Genomic DNA, 22,067 nt, shown 5'->3' with positions numbered 1-22,067 from the left:
GGCCTAGAGGCCTCAGGCCTGTACCTCCAAGCCAAGCAGCAAGCCCATTGAGTACAGTGAACCCCACAGCCCCATCGAGCACCAATATCAGCACATGTCTAGCTGCCATGAGTGTCTGGAGCTGGTGAGCAGCACCATCGAGTTCATGAGGTTCTTGTCTGCTGAGGACATTCCTGGGGTCCCCTGCAATGCCAGCAGGGAGTTTCTGATGGGCTCAGCCTAGAAAGAGGAGGCAGGAGAGCCAACACCATGGAGAAGGCACTCCGCATCCTCCTCTACGTGGGCTCCAGCTCCCAGGACACCTCCAGCTGGCTGCAGCAGGTCCAGGCCCTCCTGAACTGTGTGGACACCAACAGCTACCTCCTGTACCTGCTGTCAGAGGACAGCACTCACAGGGACCCATGGCCAGACAACTGCCTGGTGTTGGTCATCGCTGGCAGGGAGCCCATCCCCAAGGATGTGCACCATAAGAAGTTCACAGCTTACCTGACGCAGGGTGGGAAGGTGCTGAGCCTGTCTTCCTCCTTCATGCTCAATGGCTGGCAGGTGATCAGCAAGGCTGCCCTGCAGAGCACTGTGAGAACCTGGTGTTCTTCAAGGCAGGCCAAGGCAACATGAAGTTAGGTTCTCTGAGCAGTGTCTAAGGAGGCCCTGGCAGGCCAGAGGGCCACCTGCAGAATGTGGACAATGACAAGATAATTGTGCAAATGCCTTTTGGGGTCTGTGGAGGGGAAGCCATTCTTTACCAAGTGCACTTAGAACTACCTCCCAGGTCATCCATAGTACAAACCCAAGATGAATTTAACTTGCTCAAATCAAGCAGTATAAGATGTTAAGAAGGCCTTCAGGAGATCTTGACAGCCCTGGGCCTAAGTTGTGATATATAACAAGTTCTTGATTTAACACCTCTGTATTACTGATAGCCACTGAGATGAGACTGTGGGTTCAATGGGGAAGAGCACACCTCCTCAGAACTCTATTTCATAATTATTTCAGTGGGTCTTGCTTTTTGGGGTTTTGGTTTTGTTTTTGTACTAGGCCTCAGCTTGCCAGGCAGATACTGCACTGCAAGCTATATCCCCGGTAGGTCTCACTTTTATTTTTGTCTCATAGTTTTGAGACAGTGTGTTGTGGCTTGTGTCTAGATGTCCCCCCAAAGCCTCATGCAGTCTTTTTCAAAGGTAGCTAAATCTGGAATTAAGGACACGTGATTACTAAACCACTATATGTGAGTGATTAGTTTGGCACTGCCCTTATCCCTGATAGTCTGAATAAGATAAAAGGGGCAGAAAGACATTGCTAAGGTCCCTTGTTGCTATTCATACCTTGTTCAAGCCATGTTGTTTCTTCTCTGCATTGCCTGTTTGCCATCTACCCTGCCTTGGAGCCAGCCAATTATGGACTGAAACCTCTATGAACTATGAGCTAAATAAACCCTTTCCTTTTTAGCTTTGAGTGTCAGGTATTTTATCTCAGCAACAAGAGAAAAGTAGCTAACACACAAATTTGATATCAGGAGTGAGTCATTTCTGTGACATTACCTGGTCATGTGGCTCAAGAGCCTTTGGAATTGGCTTGTGGGAAGAGGAAGAGTTAGGAAAGATTCTGAGATGCCAGCTGTAGTAGTAGCTCTGGAACACCTTATATCACTCTGTGTGGGAGATTCTGGTCAGCTCCCAGAAGACCTGAAAGCCAGTAAAGACCAGGCTCAGGAGGTTTCTTCTGGGAAGAACTACATTGGCTGTTGAACTCCAAGTGATATGTGTTGTGGCTTAGCAGAAAGTTTGTCTGCATTTTGCTTATGTCCAGAGACTTTGCCTGAGATTGAGATTAGAGGCAGTGGACTAATGAATCTTCCAAAAGAAATTTCAAGGCAGGCTAATGTTGAGGAAGTGGCATGGCTGCTGTTGGGGGCTTCAGAGAGACAGATCTATGTTGAGAATCAAGAGCAAAGAGCCCAGCAGAAGAATTTAAAATGTTTTGAGTTTTGCCAGAAAGAAGCTCCAGTAAAGCTGTGTACTGCAAAGATAGAGCAAAGAAGATCATGACTGTTGAGAAGGAACATGAGAATAGAGAAGAAAAGCTTTCACAAGTAGCAGCAGGACTCTAACCTTTGCAGTCTCAAAATTGCAAAAGCAAAATATTTTGCTTTTAGAAGAAAACCAAGGACACCATGTCCAGAATGGCAGGAGCCTAGAGAATTTATTCCTTAGAATTGGATTCAGAATGCTCGGCAGTCCAGGTACTTGACCTCTACAGCCAAGAGAGAACTAATAAGCCTGACTACTCTCCTGCTGGCAGCAGACCTTGGTATCATCCATATGGCACTGGTTTTAGGACCATGCAGAAAGCAAGAGTTGTAGGGTTAGAGAGGCTTCCATCCAGATTTCAGAAGAAGGCCTGGGAAGCCAGGCAGTGTGCTGGAGAGGGCGGTGTGTGAAGCTGTGAGTGTGAAGCCAAAGGTGCAGCAGAGGCCCTAGAAGTTTGGAGAAGCCAGGAGTATGGATCACCTGAGGAAAGTGCAAGGAAGGAGCAGAACTGGCCCAAGAGAAAAGCCATGGGAGCTACAACCACCAGAAGTGACATAGAGGAAGAGCCACCAGGACCTTTGGAGTTCACAACTTGCTACAGATTATCAGGGATGCTGGAATGGAACTGTGAGATTTAATGTCTGCCCTGCTGGGTTTTGTTCTCCCTTTGGTCCCATTCCTTTGTATCCCCTTTAGTACCTTTTGTAATGGTAATATTTACCTTGTGCCATTGTGTGTAGGAAGTGTTTAACTTTCATTTGTACAGGGACCTGTAGCTAAGAGTTTGCCTTAAATCTCAGAGGAGACTTGGGACTTGGACTTTTCAGCAGTGATGAAACTGTTAGGACTTAGACAATTCTTAGGTGGACTAAGTAACTTTAGCATACAAGGATGTGCATAAGTCTTTGTGGGGCTGGGGGTGGGATGTTGTAGCTTGTGTCTAGAGGTTTCCCTAAAGCCTCACTGAGCCTTTTTCAAAGGTAACTAAATCTGGAATGTGTGATGCTGGGATTAAAGGTGTGTAATTACTGAACCACTACACTTGTGTGATTGGTTTGGCACTGCCCTAATCCTGGTAGTCTGGATAAGATAAAAGGGGCAGATAGATACTGTTACGGTCCTTGTTCCTTTTGCTACCTTGTTGTGTGCACCATGTTGCTTTTTCATTGCAATGCCTGCTTTCCATCCCTGCCTTGGAGCCAGACAATTATGGACTGAAACCTCTATGAACTGATTTAAATAAATCCTTTTCCCTTAAAAAAAGAGAGAGAGAGATTGAGAGAGAGAGAGAGAGAGAGAGAGAGAGAGAGAGAAAGCCTAACTTCTGGGCCTGTAGGTATCAAAAAGACAAGATTAAGAATAGTGCAAGTTTTTATAATAACCTCAGGTGTGTCTATGAGTATGGCCTGATACTTGATAAGCCATCCCCATTAACCACAAGTAATTTTTTTGTCTCCAGAAGGACTCTACATGATGGTGAGTGGGGACTTCCAGTCTCTGTCCTAAAATTAAATTTGTAGCTTCGTATATTAGCATAGCTATAGCTGCTATTACTGTCAGGCAGGTGGCTGTCCAGCAGCCACTCCATCTAACCTTTTTGAAAAGTTTACCACTAAGCAAGGTTCTTGTCCTAGACTTTGGGTCAGGACCCCCAAAGTAATTCCTCTCTTTTCTGATATACAGAGGAATAAGGGTTTTCTTAAATCAGGTATTCCCAGTGCTGGAGCCTGAATAAGGGCTTTATTTCTATGCAGGCATTGTCAGTCACTTTGTCCATTCTAGGACCATGGACTCAGAGCCTTCCACAGCCTCAGATAAAGGCTTTGCCATTAGTCCAAAATTAGGTAGCCAGATTCTACAAAAGTCAGCCATTCCCAAGAAGGAAGGAAGCTGTTGTTTAGTGGCAGGAGGCCTAAGATCATAGATAGCCTGGATCCACTCTCTAGGTAGCTGTCATTCCCCAGATATAAGAACATATCCCAAATATTGAACTTTTTACAGGGATATCTGGGCCTTTTCTTTGAAGATTTTATATTCCTTCCTAGCTAGAAAGTTGAGAGTTTATATAGTGTTGTATTTAGAGTTGAGCTGCAAACTAGAGTATCATCTACATACAGTAGGATGGTTCCTTAAGTCTTTCTCTAGTGCCCAAGCAAAAAGGTAAAGACTGACTCTCCAAGTATATTCCCGCTTTTCTCTTGAAATGGGATTTTTCCCCTTCAAAGGCAAACAGTAAGAGAGAAATTGGATCTAGAGGGATGAAGAAAAATGTGTCTTTTAAATGTAAGATTGAGAACCAATTAATGTTCCCCGGTATTGGGGTGAGAATTGTTTATGGATCTGCCACTAGAGGGTAGATTTGAATGACAGCCTCATTAATGAGGTGGAGGACTGGTACCATCAGATATTCTCCTGAGGGCGTTACTACAGGGAAAATGGGAGTATTGCAAGGGGACTGACAAGGCTTCAGAAGGCCATATTTGAGAAACATGTCTATGAGACCCTGGAGGTTTTTATGTGTTTCTTCCTTGATTAGATACTGCTTTCAGTTAGGAAATTGGCTGGGGTCTTTTAGTCTTGTAACTACTAGCATAGCAGAATTAGCCCTTCCAGGTATTACTACCATTATTCCACACCGCAGAATCCACTTGTTGGCTAATTTGATCAGGGAGACCTGTTCCCAACAAGTAAAATCCATTTTGGCTTTAGCTGGAATTTGAAAATTCCTCAAATTTTTCCACTGAGTCTCTTTCTAGTAAGACAGCAGGACACTGTGGGACAATTAGAAACTCATGGCTAAACATTTGTCCTTCAAAGTGACACATTAGAAGAGAAGTAAAAAATCTCTGGTTAAAGGTCCCCTTGACCCTAATTATAGCTGTAGGCCCAGAAGAGGGAAAAATGAAAACTTGAATGAGCTCTCCCCATGTCAATAAGCAATTTAATTGGCTCACCCATGAAGTGTAAGATTACCCAGGATTCTTCAGAGGAGATGGCAATGTTCACAGATAGGGGCACTGCAGGTTCCCTTGGACGTCTTCAGTTGGCAAAGTAGGAAATGAGAGTTCTGGTTGGCCTAGCCCCTGTCTGGGAGAAGGGACAGTCAAACCTCTAGTGCCATGAGTCAGGCCCATTAGCTGCCTTATATTCAGAGCAGGACACAGGCAGAGGCTTGATTCAGTCTCTTGCTCAGTGTCCAATTTTTTTGCACTTGAAACAGGAACCCTTTCCTGAGTTATCCCTGGATTTTCCCTTAGAAAACCTGGGTGAGTTTAAAACATTGCCAATTACAGCAGCTATTATCTTAACCTCACTCTTTTATCCCCTTTTTGGATCCCAACTGTTGAACACAGAAAAGGCTGCGTCCAGCAATTGGGCCATAGGTGTCTATGGGCCCATCTGTAGTTTTTGTAATTCATGCCAAATATCTGGAGCTGATTGACAAATGAAGTGATGTCCTACTAGTGCTTCTCCCTCCCTAGAAGATGGAGCTATATTAGCATATTTATGAAAGACTTAATACACCTTTCATTCCCATACTAAGAGCAGCTAGTATATCTGTTAAAGGGTTCTCCAGGGTAATTTCCTTCCCTTTTTAAAGCATATTCTTCATCTGCATAATTTTTGCCTCTTATAGGATCCTTCTGACAGTTGGCTTAGTCATACTTTGCACTGCTGGACGTCTACAACTGAAAAAAGGACCAGCTGTGGGGACTATAAGGAGAGTGTCAAAGAAATCTCCTAGTATTATCATACAATTTAGAGACCCACATCCCCCTGAGAGCCAGATGGGACTTCCAGGACAGCCTTTTTGCTGGGGCCACTGTAAATATCACAGTTTTTGGACATTTTGTGTGATAAAGGATCACAAAACCTGAACATAAGGCATTTCATTCAACCTTTTATGTTTTAAACTGAAATGCTACAATAGTTGCATAAGTAGGGGCCATGAGGTGGTTCAACCTCCTTTGCCTTAATGAGTTAATGGGGCCCAACAGAGAAAAATCTGTTATGTTTGCTTACCTCAATGAATGACTCTGGGTTCACTCTAAGGTTTATCAGAGAAATCTGTCTAGTAAATGCTCGAGTAAGGATGAGTTGTGGGACTCTAGAATCTCCTCCTTCTGCATAACACTGTCCTAAGGACCCAAGACCTAATATTCTCTTTGTCTCTATATAGGCCTCAAGACTAGCTGTGGGAAACCTCTTGAACCTTGCCATGCAATTTCACTGATTTCTCACCTACTACCCATGAGATCAGGACAGAACACCCCCCCCCAAAGTTTCCTTACCCACGCAGTCGAGCCACTTCCACTTAATGGCACATACTTAAGCAGAATGAAGCCATTTGGGGAAAATAATCTCTTGCATTTATCCCATATAGTACAAACTTTAGTACTTTGTTTAAGGCAGAGATGGAAATCCCTTTTTCCTAAGAATGAGTATGGCTCTGCTTTTGGATACTCACAATCACTTTAGTTCAGTTTTAAATGCTGTTACCACAATTCTGTCATGCCTCCCTTCACACCCAGTCTAAGCTACTCCCTATCCTGCTGTCTCATGTATATTGTACTTAAATATAAATTTTAAAATATAAATGTAATAATAAAAAATGGCTAATATAAAATGAGTTCTTTAGGAAAAAGGAATATGATAACTAGGATTTATGTCAACATAATAAAGATAGGGGAGCAAACAGATGGGCATATGAAATAATTTATTAGTTTTTTGATCACAAGTTGATACATATGATACGAAGATGGAAGATGGACATATGAGGGTTCATTATGTTCTACCAACTTTTGTGTATATTTGAAATACTCTAGAATAATGTGATGTTAAATATAATGGTGTTTTGTTTTTGTTATTGTTGTTGGTGTTACTGAGGATGGAACCCAGCGCCTTTGTATTGAGCTACATCCCAGGCATTTTTCTTTATTTTTTATTTTGAGATAGGGTCTCACTAAATTGCCCAGTATGGGCTTGAATTTACAATCCTCCTCCTCCAGCCTCCTAGAGTGCTATGATTACAGATGTGTACCATAATGCCTAGCTAAGAACAAATAATTTATAGTTTTGATTCCTACTAAACTTCTTTCAATAAAATTGCCCCTATTTTTACTATACCAGCAGTGTAAATCAACACCCACATACACTAATGCTCAGGCAATTTATAGAACATAATTAGGGATAATAAATTGTTGAGTATTTTCATTTGTAAAGCAATTGGATTGAGTTTTTGCATGGTATGATGTTATAATGTAAAATTTAAAGGTTAAAAAATTCAGATCATTTTTTTCATCACATAATACTAAAATACAGCTATTGTTTTGAAACAACCTGAAATAAATTAGGAAGCCTAACTAAAAATGTGAGTTAACTCCTCAAAGTGAACAGACTTACCCAGAGTACACACACAAAATATATCCACACACAAAAGCATTGTCAGATTGTATAAAGAGAGAGCATTTGTGGGTGGAATGGGGTGGGTGTAGCTCAGTGGTGCAGTGTTTGCCTAGCATTTACAAAACTCTAGGTTGGATCTTCAGCCTCTCAAAAACTAGAAAGAGTGCATTTTTATATTCTATTAGCATAAGTTCAATCATAACAGCTATGTTGTAAACCTTGGAAAGTTACTTAACTTTCCAATTAGTTTGATCATCTGTAAAATCTAAATAATAATATTAGCCACCTTTTAGAGATGTTGTGATCATCCAAAATATTGTATATATAGGTCCAAATACAACTCTTGGCATATTGTCATCACTTATTAAGAGGAAGTTGTTTATTATTATTATTATTATTATTACTTTATGAGAAACTTCTGAAACTAAGATTGGTCTATCTGTAACACTATTTACTGTATATTATGAACACGGTAAAAACAGGAGCTGGTAACCTTTCAAAGATAATGTGACAAATATTCATTCATTCAATTCCTTAGCAGGGGAAGTTGAGTCTTTCTTTATGGCTTGGAAGTAGCACCTCAAGTTAGCAATCAGCATGCTGTGAAGGCCCTGCCAGCATTTCTTTATTTATTTTAATTGAGTTGATTGGTACATTTTAGGTACACAGTACAGTTACATTCATTATTGGGATCTTGTACCTTTACAAACCCTGCCAGCATTTCAAAGCCATTCCTCTTGAAAAGCAAAGCTTGAAGTAGAGGAGACCCTGGGGGCAAGAAGGCTGTGTTTAAATCAGCAAACAGCTTAATTAGTAAGTGGGGTGGGGTGGAGTGGTTTAAAAAAAAAGAATAAATTAACTGCCAGTGAAAGGAAGCAAATGTGAGTCAATGGCTGGACACGAGGGGCAGTGTCAAATACACAACTGATTTTGCTCAAGATCCCCATTTCTAAGGCTTTACCTGATGCCCTCTATCTGAGGGCGATCGGTTCTCCAATCTGCCTGGAAAGGTGGACAGTGAAGGCTTAAGAAGATAGTAGCGACAGGTGAAATTTCATAATACATGGGGTGCCCAGAGGTCAGTGCCTCAGAGTGGGCAAAGACAAAGACACTCTGAGCCAGCCACTATTCATTGGGTGCACACAACAGTCAGAGGGATTAAAGGGTGACTTGGGGCTGCGGTAATCCTATGTCAATGAGGATTGAATGTTGATGAAGATCTTATGTTGATGAGGACAGAGAGATGGGCAAAGCATTCTTAAAATACTAGGTGGGATTGTTCTTCTTGCCAGATGAAACTTTTCTCTTTCTTTATTGCTACTTGGTTCTCAAAGAACCAAGATGACTTACAGGCGTGCACTGCCATGTCCTGCTCATCTTGCACAGTTTGTAGCTATACATAATATATCTGTTTGTTCGTTTGGTTTGCTTTTCTTTTCTTTTTTTTTTTTGGTACCAGGGATCAAACTAGGAACCTTGCACTTGGGAGGCAGGCGGCTGCACCACTAAGCTAAGTCCTCAGCCCTGTACATAGTGTATCTTAATTTTTTGCCATTCTCCTCCCCTCCCTTCAACCCTTCTTTCCTTGCCCATTTACAAAATTATGTCTCTATTTTTCACCTTTCATTCTTTTTTTTAAAAATCCTTTTCCCCTCCCTTCCTTACCCTGCTCCCATTCCTTGTTCCCCTTTCCCATTTGAACAAGTTCTTCCTACTTCCCAATGTTTGTCCTCCATTTTGCTTCTTATTTACACTTTGGATTTCTCATACAAGAGAAACAATACAATATTTAAACTTGTCTCATTTATTTCACATAATATTATGGTCTCAAGATGCATCCATTTACTTAAAGATGTCTCAAATTCATTCATTCTTCTCCTCCTTCACCTTCTCCTCCTTCTCCTTCTTCGGCTGTACCAGGGAAACTCCAGAACTTGCATTTGTGAGGCAGGTGATGGAACCACTGAGCTAAATCCCCAGCCCAAGTTCATCCTTCTTTATGGCAGAGTCTTACTTCATAGAGTGGTAATAAAGAAAATACCACATTTTCTTAGTTTTTTGTTTTTGTTTTTCTTTTTTGTTTTTTGTTTTGATTTTTTGAGACAGGGTCTCGCTATGTAGTTGAGACTGATCTGGAACTCACTATGTAGCCCAGACTGGTCTCGACTTCACAGTGACCCTCCTGCCTCAGCCTCCCAACTACTGGGATTACAGGTGTGCACCACCACGCCCAGCTTACCACATTTTCTTTATCCATTCATCTGCCCCTTTCTAATTAAACTCTCAGAAACTTCTAAAAAACAATTCAAATCTTGCCATTTCCTTGCTTCTTTTCCCTTCAGGTCAATGCCTACATTTCTTTACATATTCTACAGAATTCTTTCTGATCTTTACATCTTTCTAAACAATATTGTAAATAGAAAGCTTATGTTCTGGGCATACACAAGTTTCTCTCTCTTGCCTCCTTGTTTTCGAATTTTCAGCATTCTGGAAGACTCATATTAGTTGTCCCCTTCATGAATAAGTCCATTAGAATGCCCAGGTAGAGTTAGGGATTCTTTTAACTCTGTACCCACACAATTCCAAACACTCCCTTGACTATTCATGTCTCTATCGATACTGCTTTTCTGGTTAATGTAAGAAGTGGCTTTTCACAATTAGTGGCTTATAAATATTATGAATAATGTTGGCAATGGGTTCTTATTAATGAAATTAAAAGTATTCAAAGAGACTCTCCCATCTTTATATGAACAAATGATAATAACAGAGTGAAAACTGTAGCCCACACCTTTTGGGGTGGAATTCAGCCATGGGTCTGGAGGAATTCCAGTTGTCTAATGCCCACTATATAGAAAAATAGAATTCTTCTTCTGAAAACCTGCTGCATCTCCTTTTGTGCAAGATAATGGTCAGAGCAGTACAAGGACAAAGAACTGGTTATCAAAGCTTACTAATTAGGCTCTATAAATTCTCCAGCACCTGCCAACTAAACAAAATGATTGTTTAATAAATATCTGTAAATCAGTATTACTAGGCAGAAACTAAGTTTTGCTAGATTCTAACCATTGGAAGCAACTGCTATCTATCAAAAAAATCTTAAGAATTTGCTTTCATAAACTTGTTTCAGCCAACTCACAGTAGAAATAAAGAAGACACTTGAGGACCTAAGAGAAAGGTCCTTAGGGTGAATTCTCTATGGCATTAGCTGCTTTGCTTCATCTGAACTGTCATTCTAAGGGTCATAAATTGTTCTACATTGGATAAACAATTGCTTTTTATCATTGATTAGATGGCTGACAATCAAATTTTGCAATTTATTCTCCCAAGAATGAGATCCCAATATTTAAAAAGCATTATGACAGCTGAACTATTGTATCCTTACTGATTGTTAAAATGATAAATATATTTACTTTACCACGCCCATACATCAAAGACCTAAAAACAAGACTTAAAAGTATGAGAATGTCCAAAGAAAACATCAAGTAAAAGCTTCATACATTGGTTTGAGCAATGGTTTTGTGGAGAGGACACCAAAAACACAGTCAACAAAAGAGAAAAAATTGTTCAAAGCTACATCCAAATTAAAACTATATCAAAACATATAACCAGCATAGTGAGAAGGCGACTATAGAATGGGAGAAAATATTTGCAAATATGTCTGATAAAGAGTTGTATCCAGAATATATATTTAAAGAAATACTAATAATTCAACAGCAAAAACAAAAAAACAAACACAACCCAATGAAAAATGGACAAAGGCTTGAACAGACACCTCTCCAGAGAAGGTGGACAAATAACCAATACGCACAAGAAAAGATGTTTAACATGTGCTATGATATAGAAATGCCTCTGGAACTTATGTATTGGAAACTTAATCCTCAGTGAACATAAAGTGTGGTTTTTAGAGAGTGTTTAGGTAATTGGACAGGGTTTGAGGAGGTTCTCCAAAGTGGAGGTGGGGATTTCAACGCACTACTTACAGGGTAAGCTGTAGGTTCACTGATTTCCATCACAGAGAAAAAATTTTTAAGATGCAGCAGCAAGAAACATAAAGAGGCTTATTAGGCAGAATTTTAAAAATACACACTCAGAAAGTGCAGAGCAAGCCCTCAAAAGAGAAGGCCACTCAAAAAAAAAAAAATGGGACAACCCACTTTCTGGTCCCACTTCTGTCTCTCTTAGAAGCTTTTAGAAGCTTTCTTCTAATAATAAATTTTTCCTACTCTGAGAGAGAGCGAGAGAGAGAGAGAGAGAGAGAGAACCACTAAGAGAGAAAAAAGCTCTAAGGCCTGGTGTTTTTATATGCTCCTGGGAGTGGGCGTGTCCTCAAGATCAGTGATCTAAGAGCCAGGAATTTAGCTCAGTGGGGCTGCTCCTGCCTCACAAGTGTAAGGTCCTGAGTTCAATCCTCAGTACCGGGGGAAAAAAAACAAAACTATTAAAAAATTGTTTTAAAAAAAATTGAGTGCTCTAGGATGTATATTCCTACTCTCTTGTCAGGTAACCCAGTTGTTGCTATGCAAACCTTTTACAAGTGTTAGCAATTGACGTACGCTGCCCACTAATAATGCTGCTTCCTTGAGAATGGATATCTGTAGGAGAAAGGGCAATTAATAGTTAAAAAGCATGGGCCTATAACTCGTTTTATGGTTTTATTGTCATTAAGACAAATTAGGAATTTTTTTGAGTTTCCTAGAAAGGAAAAAGGCTTTAATAACTTTTGTATCCTGAAGTTGTTTTTCTTTTCTTTTCTTTTTTCCTGTATCAGGGATTGAACTCAGGACCTTGTACTTTCAAGGCAGGAGCAGGGCCACTGAACTAAATCCCCAGCAGTGGTTGTTTTTCTTAAAAGTATAATTTTAAAATTACAATTTTCCTTGTTTCCTCTCTACCGATCTTTATTTTGCTATTCTACCTCACAACTTCATCAGTGGATTAATGTTGTTATAAAAGAGTACTTGAAGAAATGGAATCACTGCTTCTCCTTCACTATGTAGGACACAGTCCGTATCTTTTGCCCTTCTAGTATGTGAGGACACAGTAAGAAGCCCCACACAAGAGGCCAGCACTTTCATCTTGGACATCTCAGTCTCCAAATTTGAATTGTGTTCTATATGAATTATCCAATGTCAGGTATTCTATTATAGCAATAGAAAAATATAGTAAAATAACATATTTAAGCATCAGAGAAAAGAAAAATTAAAACTATAATGAGATACCACCTTATACTTGTTAGGACAGCTACCACTAAAGAAAAGGAAATACCGAGTTCAATCCCCGGTACCCCCCCCCCAAAAAAAGGAAATAAATATTGGTGAAGATATGAAAAAAAAATGGAACCTTTGTACACTTTTTGGAAGTGTAAAATGGTATTGTGGCTATGGAAGACACTATACTTACTCCTCAAAAATTAAAAACTGAGCTTGGCATGGTGGCACATACCTGTAATCTCAGCACTTTGGAAGCTGAGGCAGGAGGATTGCCACGAGTTTGAGACCAGCTTGGGCTATATAGTGAGTTCAGGGCCAGCCTGAACTACAAAGGGAGATCCTGCCTCAAAATTTACCCCCTCCAAATTGAAAATTGATTACACCAGGCATGGTGGCACATACCTGTAATCCCAGCTACTTAGAGGGCTGAAGCAGGAGGACAGCTACTTTAAGGCCAGCCAAGACAACTTATCAAGATCCTATCTCAAAATAAACAAAAACTAAAGAGGGCTGAGGATATAGATCAATAATGGAGAAGTTGTATAGCATGTGCAAGGCCCTGAGTTTAATGCACAATACTGAAAAATATTTGAATTACATATAATCCATCAAGTCTACTTCTGAATATAACACACAAAAATTGAAAGCAGAATCTTGAAGAGATTTGTATCCCAATGTTCATAGCAGCATTATTCACAATAGAAAAGTGGTGAAAGAATCTAGGTTTTCATCAATGCATAAATGCATAAACAAAATATACTAAGCACATAAAATGGCACATTATTTAGACATAAGAAGAAAGGAAATCCTGTCACATCTATGACTGACATAAATGAAACTTGAGGACTAGGTACTAAGTGAAATAAGTACATCACAAAAATATAGTGTATGATTCTACTTAAATTACAAATCTGGAATAGTCCAGTTCTAGGCAGAATCAGACAGAGAATGAAAGAATGCTTCTTGATTGGAGATGAGAGGAACAGAAAGTAGTAGGTGTTATTTTCTTATTTTCTTTTTTTCCAGGAATCAGATTTAGCACCTTGTTCTTGCCAGGCAGGCATGGTAACACTGAGCTACATCCCTGGCCAATGGTAGGTGTTATTTTATGAGTATAAAATTTCTGTTCTGGAAAATGAAAAATTATGGTGATTGTTGCCCAACAATATGAATTAAACTCTACACTTAAAAACAGTCAATATGGTAAATTTCTTTTTTGTTTTCTTTTTGTTTGTTTTTTGAGACGGGGTCTCACTATGTAGTTGAGACTGAACTGGAACTCACTATGTAGTCCAGGTTGGTCTCAAACTCACAGCTGTCCTCCTGCCTCAGCCTCCCGAGTAGTGGGATTACAAGTGTGTGCCACCATGCCCGGCTATGATAAATTTCACTGTTACATGTATTTTACCACAATTTGTTAGTCTTAGTAGTAGGGAGTTCCAGTAATAAAAAAACAGAAGTTTTCATACTGAATAGTTTCTCTGGTGTGAAAAACTATAATAGTACACAGGATCCTAATGAGATAATTAATAATGTGAAATAGGAAGTAAAGGGCTAAAGGTGTAGGGAAAGTGGGAAGGGTGGGGGAAAGGTAACAAGAGAGAGGAAAAAAATATGAGAAACTGAAAAAATGGAAATAAAGTGTTTGTAAATGAGGAGGGGAGGAGGGGGGTGAAGGGAGGGCAGGGACAAGGGGAAAAAATGAGAATCAAGATCTATTATGTAAAGGTACAGAATCCCAATGATGAATGTAACTATATTGTATACCTAGATTGTACCAATAAACTCAATAAAAAGGAAAAAAAACAGAAGTTTTCAGGTATGTGAATAGGAAGAAAATTCTTTGAATGAAATTAAATGGGAAAAATGAGATAAAATTTTTAAATATTTCACTTCAAAACATCAGGAAGAAATTGCTGAAGGATGATAGAGAACATTTTCAGCCTCCTTACATAAGGGAATGCTTATGCTTTGTTTCTCGATAACTCACAAGCCCTCATGCTTCATAGGTGGGGCTTTTAACAGGTAACTGGATCTATAGTTTGTGAATGTGAATTAAGAGTATGTGAATATGGATTAAGGGTGTGATAACTAAATTAGTCCGCTGATTAGTTTAGCATAGTTCTAGGCATGGATAATGGGACAACCCACTTTGGGTAGGGGTGACACCACTCATAGAGTTTATATCCTGGGTGGGATAAAAAGGAAAAGGAGTCATTTTACTTCCTACTTGCTGCCTCCTGTTTACTCTGCCTTGGACTGTTTCTCTTTTGTGATGCCCCTCTGCCATGCCACCCTGCCTTGGAATCAGCCAACCATGTACTAAAACCTCTGCAAAGTGTGAGCCAAAATAAATCTTTCCTCCTATAACGTATAGGTGTCAGGCATTGTGTCCCAGCAATGAGAAAAGTAACAGACAAGAAACAAAAAGGCTCCCCAGTTTAGCAAACCTTGATATTCTGTTGTATTTTACAGTGAGTGATAGCTCAACCTTAGCAATAAAGAAGATGAATGCTTTAAAGGAAGCTTTGTCTTGTATGTTATACAGTAAGTCCCTAACTTATAAACATTCAAATTGTGAACTTTCACATATACAAGCAGACCTCACATTACAAACATTCATAGATGCAAACAAATTGTGGAAGTAGCTCAAGTGTCTTACTATTTTAAGGTAACTGTAAAAGTAAAAATAGTAAATGTACACTTTTACATAAAAATCAAATCTGTCAAAGATAGATGTGGTAGATCCCTGAAATCTCAGTACTCTGGAAAACTGACGCTGGAGAATCACAAGTTCAATCCCAGCTTATATAACTTAGAACCTGTCTCAAAATAAAAAACAGAAAGTATCGGGAGTATAGCTCAATGCGAAGGTTTTGAATTCTATCCTTAGTACTGAAAACAAACAAACAAACAAATTTTAACAAACAAAACCAAATCTGTCCGGAGAAAATACCAATAGGTGTTTATGAGTCATAAAATGGTCCTGCACATTTTTGGTTACTGTAGATGGGCCACAGGAGGATGCTAGTGGGTGGTAGAGATGTGGTTGTTCTGAGGAGACAACCGTGAGCAGGCTTGGTGCTGCCCTCTGGAGTACTTCACCAGATTCTGCACAGCCGGAAGTGTGGCAAAAGGCACTGAGCAAATTCAGGCAAAAGACATTGTTTGCAGTTTTCTTTCCTCCGTGAGGTAAACAGGTCTCTGAATTTTACTTAATTTTCTTAGACACAAGGATTTGCTTCTCACTGACTTCATCATGACCTTTCCTCCAACTTCTCTGTGTGATCTTTCTATAGAACTCATCACCCAACAACAGTGTCAATGACCACTGTCTCCTCTGTCTGTCTTTTCTGGGGTGCTTTGCCACACTATACTTTTCTCCCTATTTTTCACTCTGTGTGGTGAATGTTTGGATCCCCTCATTTCTTTTCTTTTTTTACTTTTTCTTTTTTTTTCTTTTCTTTTCGTGTGTGTGTGTGTGTGTGTGTGTGTGTGTGTGTGTGTATGTGTGTGTGTGTGCGCGCCAGGGATTGAACTCTGGTCCTTGCATTTGTGAGGCAGGCGCCGGAACTACTGAGCTAAATCCCTGGCAGGATTCCCTCATTTCTGAGCAGAGTAGATAAGGTTTGAATCTGTCTTTCCCCATATTCATATATTGAAAATTACCTAACAATGTTACACTTAATGGTGAAACCTTGAGAGGTAATTCATCATTGCGGAGTTCTCATCAATGGGATCAATAACCTTAGAAAAGAGGTGTGAGGGAGCCATTTGTGCCTTCCACAATGTGAAGACAAAGCTAGAATGTACCTTCTGTGAGCAAAAGTGTCCCCACCAGAATCTGAATCTGCTGCCTCTTTGATCTTGGGTTTCCTTGCCTCTGGAACTGTAAGAAATGTTAAGAAAAAAAAGAAGAGAAGTTTTTATTATTTAAAAACGATTTATGTAAGTTATTTTGTAATTGCAATACAAATAGACTAAGACAAGAGGTACACATAAAATTAATCTTTTCAGTTAATTATTTCATATTTAAATATGTATACAAACATTCATGTCACTTAAGATTCAAAAGTATGAGAGTATTCTGTGAGAAGTATCCATTCTCTCCTTAAGAGCAATGTGTTCCTTAAAAAAAAAGATCAATGTGTTCCTTCAAGACAGTAAACACACACACACACACACACACACACACACACATTATACAAGTGTGCCTAAATATTGGGTGTGTATGTATACATACATATTTATATACCATAGCGATGTATTCTGAGAAATAGATCATTAGGTGATTTTGTCTTTGTGGGAATATCATAGAGTATACTTATCACAAACATACGTTGTATAGCCTACTGCATACCTAGGCTACATGATATAGCCTATTCTCCTAAATTATAAAAGTGCACTTACTATGTGTTACTGTTCTGAGTACTGTAGGTGGTTTTAATATAATGGTTGCAATTTATGTATCTAAACATATGTAAACATAGAAAAAAATGCAGTAAATATACTAGTTAATAAGAATTTTTCAGCCCCATTATACTCTTACAGGACCACCATTGTATACGTAGTCGATTGTTGATCAAATTGATTATGTAGTATGTGACTATATATAATAAATACTTTTTAACACTTAGTAGCATATAATACATTCTTTTAATCATCTTCCTTTCTCAAATAACCCAGAAATTATTCTATATAAATACAGAAATAGCTTCCTAATTATTTCTCTCTGCTATATTGTATTCCACTTTGTGAATTTTCCATAATTGTTTAGTAAGTTTTCTATTGGTAGGCATTTAAATTGTTTCTAATCTTTGTTTTATAAGTATGTCAAGAAGGAGCTCTGAGCTTATTATTTTTTCACATTCTATATCTTTGCCCCTTTGAATATCTCATCCAATTATGGCTTTACTGATTACTAGACACTAGATAGCTGACAACCAGGTTATCTTCTGCTCTTTTTCTTGGGCTTAAGTCTCAAATTTCCCATTGCTGATTAAGAATCTCTTCTAACAAACTTTTACAGATGGAAAGAGGATTAGAAGAGGAGGGAGGAAAGGGAGAAAGGTTAAGGTGGGATAAAAAAATTAAAATATGTTATTTGCAGTACCAATAGGATCTCATTATTCTGTATTACTAATATGGACAATATAAAGAAAGAATAGCCAGGTGTGGTGGTGCACACCTGTAATCTGAGCTCTTGGGAGGGTGAGGCAGGAGGATCGCTGTGAGTTTGAGAACAGTCTGGGCTACATAGTGAATTCCAGGTCAGTTTCAACTACGTAGTGAGACCCTGTCTCCAAAAAGAACAAAAGAAACCAAAAAACAAAACAAAACAAAAAGCCAAAAAACCCAAAAACAATATACACTAAAAAAATTCTCTCGAATTTAAGTAAAAGAACAATCCTTCCCAAGCAGTGCTACCTGGGCTAATTTTATCTGGGATGCTCAGTACTTATGAATAACTCTGCTCACTTAGCCACACATACTTTTGGGGCTATTAGCATGTTTTTGATGTTTCAGTATTCAATCCATAACCAACTACCATCTAGAAACAGAAAAACTAGAGTTGTGTGATTGCAGCTGGAGCTATGCAAGGGATCATTAAATTAGACGTGTAAGCTATAGCCACACCTTGCATCTCATGACTGAGAACCTTCAGAAAGTGTTCCTGTAAGTTCTATGGTGATCTGTTCAACTTTCATCCCTTTCTGTTTCAGAGATCTAGCCACACTAAGGAAAAGAATCAAAATCAGCTGGTAATGAGGGTGAAGGTTCTAAAGGTGAAGCACCCTGTTAATGTAGGGTAGGAATACCTCAATAGAACCTACCAGTGTAAGTCTTGTTGCCTATGTTGTGCAATGCTACAGTTTTGGTTTTTTGTTTGTTTGTTTTTGGTACGGGGATCGAACTGGGCCCTTGCGCTTGGGAACCACTGAGCTAAATCCCCAGCTCAGGTGCAACAGTATTTCATCTCTGGTCTATAGTCCCATGAAATAAAGAGAATGCTTATTCATAAGATGGCAGTGGTCACTAGAATATTACAAGAAATTAAACAAGTATAATAATTTGTGGGGAGGCTCTGGCCAAAAAAGTGATTGAAATGACTGCAAAGATGAAGGGATCCCTGGAGTAACAGCGCAGAGCTCCTAGAAAGCAAGGTGAAATATTATAGCAGATGGGCAGGGCTGAGGCAGAGCAGAATTAGAAACAAGTTGCTTTTAGAGATATTTGCTCCAGCTATTGTGCTCTTCACGGCCCCATAAAGTTGCTTAGCAGACCATCTTGTTCTCTCCCTTTCCTCTGACCAAAATTCCTACGCAAATGTTTTGCTTCAGCACCTTTGTTCTCACAGCTGGGTTACAAAAAAAAAGCCAGAGATTTCTCACATCTGGATGTCTTCATGAGATTGTCATGCTGATGCGGATTGGTGAAGCAATTGGGGTTAAAGCTGAATTTATACTCAGAGTAATTTTTCATCCTCTGCTCCTCCACATTTGCACACTGTGACAATAATTTGCAGCATTCTCTTGAGGGGAAAATTCAGCAGAAAATCACCTCCTCCCTAAAGTAAAAAGGGAAGGTAAACATAGATGTAGCAGTCACAGGAAAGAAAGAAGACCCTGGCTAGGGAATAGTGCAAGCAGACTAGAGCTTTTTATTTTTAAGATGCTTTTAATAATGGGAGACTAACTTTTCATTTCCCACAGCCAAATGTAAATATATTAGAAAAAGAAAAACTTAGTTCCTGGAGGAAAATCCTGTATTGGGATATATATGACTTATATGAATACACAAGGCGATGTCTGACAATCACTTTACAATACAAGCCAGGAAAAATCCCACGGAAATACAAGCCAGGAAAATTTGGTAGATGTAACGCTGATAAGAGTCACCAGACAGAGTTAACAAAGCCATGCAATAAGTCGCACATATGTAGAGCCTACAATTTGGTTAGTTTTTGACAGAATAATTACCTATGAAACCAATAACGCAATTAACATTGTATTACACCTAAAATTCCTTGTGCATTTTCCAGTGTCCCCTCTTCTCCTAAGTCCCAACTTACTTCTCTCATCCGTGGTCAACTGGTGATTTATCTTTTTTACACTATATATTTGTTAATGTTTTCTACAATTCTGGATTCATTTACAATATTTATTGTTGGGGATTTAACTGAATGGTTCCTTCGCCTGCCTAGCAAGCATAAGGTCCTGAGTTCGATCCCCAGTACCAAAAAAAGAAAACCCTACAATATTTATTTACAATATGTACAATATTTAGATGTATTTACAAATTTTAGATGCAATTACAATATCTATTATTTTTGCCTGGCTTCTTTAACTCAAAAATATTGTTTTGAGATTCATTCATGTTTTAAGTGTAAAAATAAATCTTTTTTATTGTTATTCTTCTTCCATTATATGAATATGAAATTTTACTTACATATTAATCTGTTAATGAATAGTTTGTTTCCAGTTTGGGGCTATTACAAATGATGTTGTTATAAACATTTGTTCATTTGGATATAAATACTTATTTGGATATCTGGGTCATGTTCTTATCTTAATATGTGGTAGAGAATTTATAAAGAAACTCCCAAGTGTTCTTCCAAAGTAGTTGTACCACTTCACTTTTCTACCTACAAGCTATTAAAATTCCAGTGGTTCCACCTGCTTCTCAATACTTATATAAATTGTAGACATTTTAACAGATGTATAGTAATGTATCCCATTCTTCACTTTTTTCATGACTAATAGTGTTATGTATATTTTCATGTGCTTATTTGTCATATACTTTATGTCTTTGTGGAAGGGTTCAGTGACATGATTGCTCCCTTTAAAAATATTTGGGAGCCAGGGCCTTGCTCTTTCAAGGCAGACAGCAGTCACCCATATAGAAAAACAAAATGGTCACCTCAGCTAAATCACTGGCTCCCAAATATTTTTAAATTTATTAGATTAATCATATATTATTATAAAATATATAATAATTATTAAAGAAATATAATATATATTACTATCTGTGGCACTTTTTTACTTTTTTATTTTTAAATATATATATTTAACATATATGTATCACATACATTTTAAAAAGGAAAATTACTCAGATAATATAGTATCCAGTTACATCTTTTTTACTTTTGATGAAATTCAAATTACTATTTTTTTTTTAAATAAATCATGCCTTTGGCTGGGTATCATGGTGCACACCTGTAATCACAGCACTCAGGAGGCTGAGGCAGGAGGATCACTTCAAATTCAAGACCAGGGCCTGGGATTTAGCTCAGTGGTTCTGGTGCCTGCTTTGCAAGCACAGGGACCTGAGTTTGATCCCTGGTACCAAAAAAACAACAACAAAAAAACCCAACAAAAACAAACAAACAAAATTCAAGACCAGCCTGGGCTACATAGTGAGTTCCAGGACAGTCTGAACTACATAGTGAGAACCCTCTCTCAAAATAAATACATAAATAATTAATCAATAAATCATGCTTTTTGTCATTGAATCTTAGAAATATTTCCCCAAACTAACATACAAATTTTTCTTTTCAGAATTTTTGAGTTTGGGGGATTTATCGTTCTATATTCTACTTTAGACTTTTTTTTTTTTTTTTTTGGACCAGGGATCTAACTCAGGACCCTGTACTTGCAAAACAGGCACAGTGCCACTCAGCTAAATCCCCAGCCCTCTACCTGGGGCTTTAAAAAATTTTTTGAATATATAGGTCTTTCTTTTTCTTCAAAGATATACAACTGTTTCAGTACCATTTGTTGAACCATGATTCTTTCTCCATTACATTGCCTTTGAAACTTTGGCAAAATTAATTGACCCTAGGGCCAGGGATTTAGCTCAGTGGTTCCAGCACCTGCCTCACAAGCACAAGGGCCTGAGTTCGATCCCCGGTACCAAAAAAAAAAAAAAAAAAAAGAATATAAAATTAATTGACCCTATATGTGTGGACACCCTTCACCCTCAGAAGTGGGGATCGAACTCAGACTCTTGCACTTGCCAAGCAGGCAGGGTGCCACTGAGCTACATCCCCAACCCCATGTATAGGCTTTTAGATAAATCTCTACTCTGTTCCCTTGACTTATGCATCTATCTGTGGACTAGCTCTCTTTCTTAACTACCATGGCTTCATAATAAATGTTGAACTCTGGTGGTATGAGTCCTTTTTTATAATTCCTTAAAAAAGTTATTTAGGCAATTCTACAATCTTACATTTCCATATGCATGTAAAACTTGTCAACTTCTATAAAAAATGTCTGGGATTTTCATTTAGATTGCATTGAATCTAATTTGGGGAGAATTAATAATGTACATAATATATCTCTCCATATTTTAAGGTCTTTTAAAGTTCAACTAACAAAACCATGCATGGTAGCATACCCTTGTAATCCCAGAATTTGGGAGG

General features: G+C 38.6%; 1 pseudogene; it reads left to right on the top strand.

The window, feature by feature from the left end:
* Window positions 1–94: 94 nt before the first annotated feature.
* LOC104862198 lies at window positions 95–920 on the top strand (annotated as a pseudogene).
* The last annotated feature ends 21,147 nt before the right edge of the window (window positions 921–22,067 follow it).

The sequence above is a fragment of the Fukomys damarensis genome, unplaced genomic scaffold (genome assembly GCF_012274545.1).
Source record: "Fukomys damarensis isolate Sample0158 unplaced genomic scaffold, DMR_v1.0_HiC HiC_scaffold_38, whole genome shotgun sequence".
NCBI lineage: Eukaryota > Metazoa > Chordata > Mammalia > Rodentia > Bathyergidae > Fukomys > Fukomys damarensis.
Note: the sequence above shows the minus strand (reverse complement) of the source record. Positions and strands in the feature narration are given on the sequence as shown.